Raw genomic sequence first — 9,656 nt, 5'->3', positions numbered from 1 at the left:
TTATAGGATATAATGATGTATTTGTATTCTTCTATCTTGTTAACCTGCAAGAGACATTTCCAATGAAAATATATTCAAATACAACTTCATAAATAAATCATCATTACAGCCAATAAGTTATATTTTTTTCAGGAAAAGGAGGGCCTTTATTTCTTTCATGACAGGTTATGTTTAAAGCATATGTCAAAGATAAATGATACAAAAATATGCAATGCATCTGCGCATTCAATGTTCATGGTCCTGGGTTTTACCCATTGAAAGCTGTATTGTGGGCTGGCAACACACAAGGTTTGTGCAGATTGAAAAGTGTGAGCTCTGCCTAATGTTGCTTTTTAAACTAGGAAACCATTCCCACCCTCAGATCTTTACAGCATCAGGGTGAATTATTTAGTAGTCCAAGAACTGGGAGTAATGCACTTTGAGATAACACAGGCAGTGTGCAGGGGACATGTCACCTCTTAATTTGTAGCAGGATAACTATGTTCTCTTTTTTCTTGCACTTATCAAACAAAATAACAAAATGCTTCAAATGCCATGTTTAACAGATCAAAGGGGGGAAAATAGGAGAAATCCGTTGTTAGGGTTATTATACACTTTAGGCATGTAGATGTGATTGACCAAGGAATGACAAAGCATAGTACAGATATGACTTTGTAAACCTAATTACCCCATGAATGAACCAGATAACTTCAGTGTAAGAGATAAGAGCTTCTATATAACCTGGCTGTGAGCAATTATATAGAAAGCAGGTCAAGGAATTTACCTAGAAATACAAACAGAATAGCTGAGCAGAATGTCCTGAGATGTCTGACACTTTCCTAGGGTGCAGCCTGCCATAGAGCAAAACAGGTGAACTTCTAAAGATTATTAGAGCTGAACGTCTAAGAAAAGGGAGTCTGAAGATTGAATAAAAAAAAAAAAAAAAGGTTGAGTTCACCCTTTCTCAATAACCTAATGTTTTTGCTGCATTCTGTACGCTGTCCATCACACAAAAATTGAAAAACCACAAGGTCTTTTTTACCTTTTGTATTTGTCCCTTGTTGCTACTGTTCTCTTACACCTACCTAGCAAATTTGGTGGTTCTAACATGTATAGGGGCTTTGCTATTAATGTTTAAAGTCGTCCCACTGACTTTAATGTAATTTGCAAAATCAATTTGCCGAAATTTCGCGAACCCACCGGAAGTTTGGGGAAATTTTCACAAGACTGTCAGAGGCCCTCTCACTCATCCCTAGGCACCACAAATCATCTCTTGCTTTCTAGATGGCAGGCATGGCATAAAATCCTTACTTTGCATAATTTCAATAGTCACTCTAATCTTTTTTGGCCGTTTTAGAGAAACTCTGACTTTCCCTAACCAGTGAGGTTTTCATCCCCTGAATCATGGTCGGCCTATATGGGCTTCACTGTCAAAACTTTGATCAATCCATCTACCCGTAAACCTTTATCATTTGAAGAGGCATCTCAAGAATTCTCGGTCCTAGGAGGTGCTCTCTTTGTCTATTTACAACTGAGATCATATATCTCTCACATAGTCTAAAGTCTCCCGGATGCAGACTGGTCCAACTCTGTAGACCATTTATTCTCATTCACAAACCCCGCCAAAAGTTGATCTCTGCGTTTTATCATAAACTTTAGATTCCTCTGAACTATGCGACCTGACAATCTGGTCTGAGTAAGTATACCTCACACTTCCTACAAAAATCCCTTTCTGATATATTGTCAGACCTTTCCAAAGCCTGGTCATCCATCACTATGTATAATGAAATGGTCCTCAATATTTTTCACTGTTCATACTTATCTCCCCAAAGTGCTTTTCTCATGGGTCTGACCTCCGCCCCCCAATGCTTTAGGTGTGGGGAACAGGATGCAAACAGATTCCACTCATTGTGGACCTGCCCAAGGATAATATACTTTTGGCGCTTGGTTGCACAGTACCCACTCTATTTTCTTGTAAAATTACATCCCCTACACTCCAGAATGGGTCATTTTATGATCTCTAGACCTGCAGGGCTCCCGGGCTACAAGGGGAGGTAGAAAACTCCTAACTATTATTTCTCTGTTAACAAAGAAAGCAATACTCCGCAAACCGAATAGGACGTGGAAGACTTGGGGCAGCTCTAGAAAAGTCTTGGAGCTGTGCATGTGAGGAGGTTATGAGTGAGGAAGTCAGTAAAAGGTCATTGGAGGAGCGGAGAGTGTGGCTGGGGGAGTATTTTTTTACCTGGTCCGAAAGGTAAGTGGGACAAGAACTGTGGAGGGATAAGAGGAGCTTGAATTTGATTCTAAGGTGAAATGGAAGCAATGAAGAGAACTACAAAGAGATGCAGCTTTTTTTTAATAAATGTTAAAAGTTAAATTTTAAGGTTGCTGTTGACTAAATATAGTAAAACTGAATGTTTTTTTGATGGTAAATATAAAATCTTCCAAATAAAGAATCAAATATTTTTTTAATAATGGTGTCTTTAGAGCTCCAGATCTCTTTTGGAAGAAACTTCATACGCTTAGATACTGGACATTACGACATGGCAAGGAAAATTAGCAAGCATTTGTATCTGAGCAACCCTAACAAGGGTAAAATTGTGAAGGTTCTAGTCAGTTGTAGCCTATCTTTTCAGTCCCACAGACCACTTAAATTACCGGCTCCGGACCTCGAATGCGCGCGAAGGTGGGTGTCAAGCAACTTCCCCCTGAGTGACGTCAATTATGTCACCAACATTGGCTGGGCAGGGACAGGTTAGTGCTGGCACCATTGCAACAGTGGACCAGCAGTCTGCAAATAGTATTTCTTCCCATACAAAGTAATATCTGCAGGTATGAATAGGGTGAAAGGTTTCACAAAGTTTATTAATGATTGACCTAAATTACCAGCAAGTAGAGTCATTTTCACAGGCCATTCTGTATCTCCTGGCCAGAGAAAATGATCGCAGTGAATAATTAATGAAGCAGTAAAAGTAAAGTGTTCTGAAAGCAAGAGCCAAAATTCAATCAGAGGCCTTGCTTGGAAAAAAGATTGTCCAGGACTGCAGGTTTAACATATGGGTCCTTTCAGGACATTGTTTTGCCTGTTTGATAAAGTGTTCAACTACTGGACTGTTGTTAAAAACAACTGCCTAATATTGTGCAACAATGTATGGGCTCCATAAATGTTCTTTATGCCATGGTCTAAAGTGCCTTGTGCTAGCATACTACTTTTCTAAATTATTAACAGCCCAAAATTCATATCCCCCCCTTTTATTTCACCACATCCCACCACACATACAAATACAAAAAATACATGTCAATGTGCCCAGAATTGTGATGATGACAGTTGTGTTTACAGGCTACATACATGGAGGAGCCAATGCTACACTGCCATGTTACATAGATCAGGACCTAAAAATGTACACACTTTATGACTGAGACTGACTTTATGACACTTCATGAGATGACTCTCATGAAACAAGCCTCACTATTCAGGAGAGAATCTGACATGTGTACGAGGGGGTGCTGAGAAGTTCCTTGCTTTGCCCAGAAAGAAGAGAGCCAGAGTTATGAAATAACAGATTTATTCCACATATTCCCCCTGAGACTGAAGCACTTGGTACAGCGTAGTTGCAGCTTTTCTAGACCGTTCAAATAAAAGTCCTTTGGTTGGGCCGCAAACAAGCTCTCAGCAGCATCTTTGACGTCAGAAATGTCCTCAAAACCTTGCCCCTTCAGGTGTTTCTTCACATTCAGGAACAGATAATAGTCTGAAGGGGCCAGGTCAGGTGAGTAGGGGGGATGGTAGACCAATTGGAAACCCAGGGTGTTCAATTTGGCAGGCACAATGTCAACTTTCCACGGCGTTTCGTCTTAATTGCCTCCTTCAGCTGGTCCAGGAGGTTAGCATAATACTGTCTGGTGATACTAGAGCCCTGAGGTAGGTAGTCCACCAACAGAATACCGTTTTTGTCCCAGAAAAACAGAGGCCATGACTTTTTTAACCGATTTCCGGGTTCAGAACTTCTTCGGCTGCGGGGACCCGCTGTGGCACCATTCCTTTCACTGTTCCTTGGTTTCAGGTTCATCCCCAGCCACTAACCTAGCTCAAAAGTCCTGTGCAGCTTCAAAATGGGCCAAAATGACTTTGGATGCTTCAACTCGTTCCTTCTTCTGATCACTGTTCAAACATTTCGGCACCCACTTCGCTGAAAGCTTGTGCATGTCTAAGATAGTGATGATAACAAGCCCAACACACTCCGGTGCAATGTAAAGTATCTGGGATATCTTTTTTTTTCAGGTATTCACCGGACCTCAATAATCAGCTCATGGACAGCATCGCAGGTTGCCGGGTCAGTTGAGGTTGGGGGGCACCCACTGCGGGGCTCATCTTCAACAGTCTTTAAAGGAGATATCCAGGTTTTGACAGTGCTGTAGAAAGGACACTTCTCCCCCAGTGTTTGTGACATCTCAGTGTGAATGTCCTTTGCGGACTTTCCCTGGAGAAACAAAAACTTCATGATGGCCCATAACTCCAACGACGTGAAACTTGCTTGTGCCTCTGCCATCACAGCTTCTCACCAAAAGAAAACACAGTTTTAAGAATTGCAAAGACCTGATATTTGCACAGTTACATACTAAGATATTAGGCTATCATATGCCCCCACATTCATTTTTCTATTTCATCTGAAAGCAGGCAAAGCTAGGAACTTCTCAGCACCCCCTCGTACTGAGATTGTGTACATGTGACAGATCCATGAACAACAGACATTGAAGGGAGGAGAGCGCAGCGGGGTGCTGCTTACTTGTTCTCCCCTTCTTATTACCATAGAACAGATCAGCGCTGTGCTCATTTGTTCATTTTTCAGTCTTTTGTCTCTGGAAATGATCATGAAAGATTCTTTCCAATAACAATAAGTAAGTGTGAGTACGAAGCCTTAGCTTAGTCAGATTACTCTAGCACACTTAAAGTTCCAGGAGGCAACACATAGACTTGTTGCATTATAATGCTGCACAGCGCACAAAAATACATATAATCAGTGTGTAACTCTTCTAATTTAATACATTCTAAATATAGAAACTAGTAAAAGAAAACAGAAAACACCATAAAAGTAGTAAATAGACAAAAAATTGTAGTTCAGTACTGTAAAAGGAGTGTCAATGTACATCAACACACATGCATTGTAATAGGTGTAAATGAGTCCTAAGTGGTTGCAAATCAGCCCGTTAGGTGGGGTTAACGTCTACTAAAAAGTCAGCATTGCAATTATGACTACAGTTGTATTTTGCTTTGCATACAGTGACATCAGAATTGCATGTTAGGAAATACAATACTTTTAGATTTCAATATTAAATTATCACTACTACAAGTTTCACACGGTATGAGCCCAGAATAGCGTGCAAACATCACGTGTGGCTAAAACTAATATGAATCATTGGGGATCTGAGGACGATTGTGGGAGGAAGTGACGGAACATTTGTTGAAACATGGTAAACATGATCTTATTTCAAAACCCAAACAGCGTAAGTATGATTTGATAACTATGTATCTGTTATAGAACTCAAATCTGATGTTTACATCATTATTTGACAACTTACAAAATTAATTAAAGTTATATGGTGACTCTCTGTGCTTTGAACCTTGTTAGGTTTCTTTCTGATGATTTTTAGCAGAAATAATCTAAATAAAAACTTTTTTTATTTGCAGAAGCCCATTTAGATATGTATATTAATTCACAAGTTACGTGTGTGTTCATTTTGGAAGCCCAGTAAATAAAAGTAAAAAAAAACTTTTTTCTAATGCACCATGCATTGCTGTGTGTCGTGGTGCACTGCAATACAAATATTTTGCTTATGTCTGTTGGGGTGCAGTTCAAAATAAATACATTGCAATGCAGCAATGTTTGATCAGTGCAGAGAGCTTAATGAGCCTAATATGGTTCACACCACTTTCACATGTGTATACATATATCCTGTAACCCAGGACACAGACATATGCAGTATATATATATTTCCTAGGTGCCAATTCCAACTCATTGCTAACAGGTCTTCATCTCTTCTTCATTATATGGGAAGGAAGGGCAAGAGAATTTGGGGTTTTTCAGAAGACATCTCAAAAAGGAAGAATCAGTTCATCAGTTCAATTCACAGCAAGTGATAAAGACACTACATTTTAATGAAATTAATGCAGCTAACACATCTAAAAATGTGTAAGCTGCAATATACTGAACATTGGTCCCTGGCTTTAGATATTGTTGAAATCATTTTAATGTATTGATAGCGGAGATAGCAGAAATGTTCAACTTTTTTAGAACTACCGAATTAGAGATGATAAGTATTACTAATACCATATTTATTCTGTATTGATGGTTTATTTATTAATCTTTATATTCAAAGAAGTCCAGGCTTTACATGGCAGCTTATATCCCAGGCCACTGATACATTCAAAGGGCCTGATTTATTATCTACTAATATCTACTAATATTTACTTCTCACTATACAACCTTTGGTTTAATTATTCCATTTATGGTCTACCTGAATCATTTTCATATAGTATGCATCCATAGAAGGTAATAATGTTCATTACATGTACATCTATTTAAAGAGCAACAATAGGTAATATGATGTCAGTAACTGATGTCTGGAGAGGATACACTTTCATCAGTGAAGCTGTGTGATCCAGCAAACCTGAAATGGATTTGCTCCAGGCTTGAAAACATTTGGTAGCAAATAGCAAATGATTTTCAGGTTTGCTGGATCACCCAGCTTCACTGATGAAAGTGCATCCTCACCAGGCTTGGAGAGCTTTAATAAATCAGGGCCAAAGGGTGTGCTGGGCAGGAGTAACAAATATAAGGCTACTGGGGTGAGGAGGGATAGGGGAGGCAGACAATGTCAGAGCTGCCTATTTCTGGGGATAATTATAGCAACTGAGATTTATTTATCTTGCCTTATTCTTGTGTCACCACCTCCCTCTTTCCTCCACAGAAGCTAATGACCTGCTGGAGTCTGCTGGCTCCCATAGACATGATTTCATTTCCCTTCCTGGGCAGAAACACATGTCTATAAACCTCATAATGCTGAACTCCTTTTAGTCTAGTCTTCTAGGCTTTCCCTCCTAAATTGAATTGCTCGTTACAATTTTACAGCACATTGTCAGGGTCTTACAGTTTGCATTTAAAGCTGCAGATAGAGCCCTCTTCATTTATCAGTTGAAGAACATTCAGTATAATCTGAACCCAGCCTGCTGCTTTTATAAATTTGATTTTAGATTTTATAATCATGGAGCCTTAGCATTACCTTGAACAGTGTGCTTAAAAATGTGCCTAGGAATGTCCTCTTCTCCATATTGTTGCACTGCGTTGGTGTGATTAAGGTGGTATTACCAATGAATGGCAACACAGCGCACCAATGCATGAAAATGTATGCCTTAATGCAGCAACACACGTCCCAAAATGTATTAGCTGCAACAGAAACCACAAGTTTTGTAATTGTTTGACAACATCTGATCTTTTATACTGCTCTTAGTGACTTGGAAGCAACAGAAATCAAGTAACTGGCATTTTCAGAAGATAACCAATGGAGAAAAAAAAATGTTATCTAAAATAGCAGATTCAACAACAAATATTCTTGGATTGAATCATAGCAAGAGAAGAGAGTAAACAATGCATGTATGATCAGGGCAGAGACATGAATGAAAGTCATATCAGCATTGGCACATGATGCTCATCATTAACCTCCAGAAGACCTCATGAGAAAAGGTAGTGGCTGTACATAGACAGAAGGGAGGAGGATGCAGCATGATGTAACTGTGTGTTATGTGGAGGAGTCGGGCTGGACTCGCTGACAACCACTGACTCCTCCTTATCTGCATGATGTATCCATACACACTCAGCACTCAGCCAACCCCAGCCTAACCAGAGCAATAAATCTCCATCCATGACACTGGAGGAGGAGCTGCATGGTGTATATTCCCCACTAGCTGCTCTCTGTCTGTCTCTGTGTCATAGTCCTCCTGCACATTGAACATCAAGCAGGAGGAATCACAAGTTCAACAACAGCTATAAGAGTTATTGTGTACAGTGACTGCACTACAGGGATTACAGGTGAGTGACAACTGTGCATGATGGAAAGTTATTAATAAACTTTGAGTAGCAGAGAAATAGGGATGAATTTTTAACTGAGACTTTCTTTTGTAAGTATGTCTATGGAATTCACCTTTAATAAACTTCTTTCACTTTGTTTACTTATTCGTTTATATCCCTTTCTTTCTATGCTTTTCTTTTCTTTCTTTCTTTCCTTCTTTTCTTTTCTTTTTTTTTTCTTTTTTTTCTTTTCTTTATTTTTCTCTATTTTCCTTTCTTTCATAATATTTATTTATATTTCTTTAATATATTTATATTATGTAATAATTTTTCAGTCTCAAACAACAGAGAAATTTAAATAAATGACACCTCAAGTAAATTTGCTAAAAAGTCAGTCACTTACAGATATTGTGAATTGAGGAAAAGAGAATCCCATTAAGAAATGTTTCTTTACAGTAAAAAAAATTTAATTGTGGAACAGACTTCCAAAGGAGTTTGTTCTAGCCAAATTGGTAGATTTTGATAAAAAATAAAATGCTGTCTTGTGTTATGCACACAAAATAACTGTCCATTAAAATAAAAGATAAGAGTGTAGATCAATGTTTTTTAATCTTTTATTATAGGGGGACTTTTAAAACAAGTCATTTTCATGGATAACAGTATATGGACATGGTGGTCAGTGGGAAGAATGTCACTTGCATTTCTGGGAAGAATGTCAGCATTACATACAGCCATTAAGATCATTGGTGTCAGTTAAACTTACCTGAGTGGCACAAACTGCTCTTTGCTAAAGGAAACCCTGGTTGAGAAACATTGGCGTAGAGCAGGGGTGCCCACACTTTTTTTGCTTGCAAACTACTTTTAACATGAGCAAGCCAAAATGATCTACTAACAATAAAAACTTGGACTTAAAAATTCCTGTGCACAGTAGAGTTTATTTTGAATGGCAGGACTCCGTGATCTACTCGCATTGCCTTTGCGATTTACCGGTAGATCGCGATCCACCTGTTGGGCACCCCTGGCGTAGAGTGTTGATCCAGGGAACATCCGTTTGTCTTAGGGTCAGGAAGAATTATTTTTTTACTCTGAAGAAAATTGCACCATTCTTTATAGGAGTATTGTTTTTCCTTTCTCTGAATTAACTGTGGGTTTAGAGCTCTGTGGATCTGCTTTTTTATTGTTGTCTGTTGGATTAGACGTGTCTTTATTCTTGTGTTAACTGGACCAAATAAGTCTACACGGTTGTTCTTGCAGAATCTGAAAGTCAGTACTATTGTTTTGTGTAAAAGAATTCTGTGTTTTTAAAATTGGTACCTGGAAACTTTTCTTTCTGTGATTATGTCCTTGTGTTAATTAATAAACTCTTGCTGACCTTTTGAAATTGCTAGCTGCCTGTCTGTCTGTGACTCTTGTTTGTGCGTTACATCAGTATCAGAAATTAAAAAATCAATAGTGTGGATTTTTATCTATATCTCTGGTGAAAGTGAATTTTCCTTATTATAAAAATCAACACATCTTGCAAAGTAAATACCTAAAAGACAACTCCAGCTACAAAATAAACTTTATAGTTAATCTTAGTTAGTTAGTTAGTCTAATAACTGTAAAAAA

General features: G+C 38.5%; 1 protein-coding gene across 1 annotated transcript in view; it reads left to right on the top strand.

The window, feature by feature from the left end:
• The first annotated feature begins 7,839 nt into the window (after positions 1–7,839).
• ABCB1 (ATP binding cassette subfamily B member 1) overlaps positions 7,840–9,656 on the top strand; it is a 37,658-nt gene continuing 35,841 nt past the window's right edge. Inside the window, 1 exon segment of the mRNA XM_072412802.1 lies at positions 7,840–8,069. The gene's annotated coding sequence lies outside the window, so the exon portion shown is untranslated.

Source organism: Pyxicephalus adspersus, chromosome 5 (genome assembly GCF_032062135.1).
Source record: "Pyxicephalus adspersus chromosome 5, UCB_Pads_2.0, whole genome shotgun sequence".
NCBI lineage: Eukaryota > Metazoa > Chordata > Amphibia > Anura > Pyxicephalidae > Pyxicephalus > Pyxicephalus adspersus.
The sequence above is the reverse complement of the archived record's forward strand: the minus strand, read 5'-3'. Positions and strand labels throughout refer to the sequence as shown.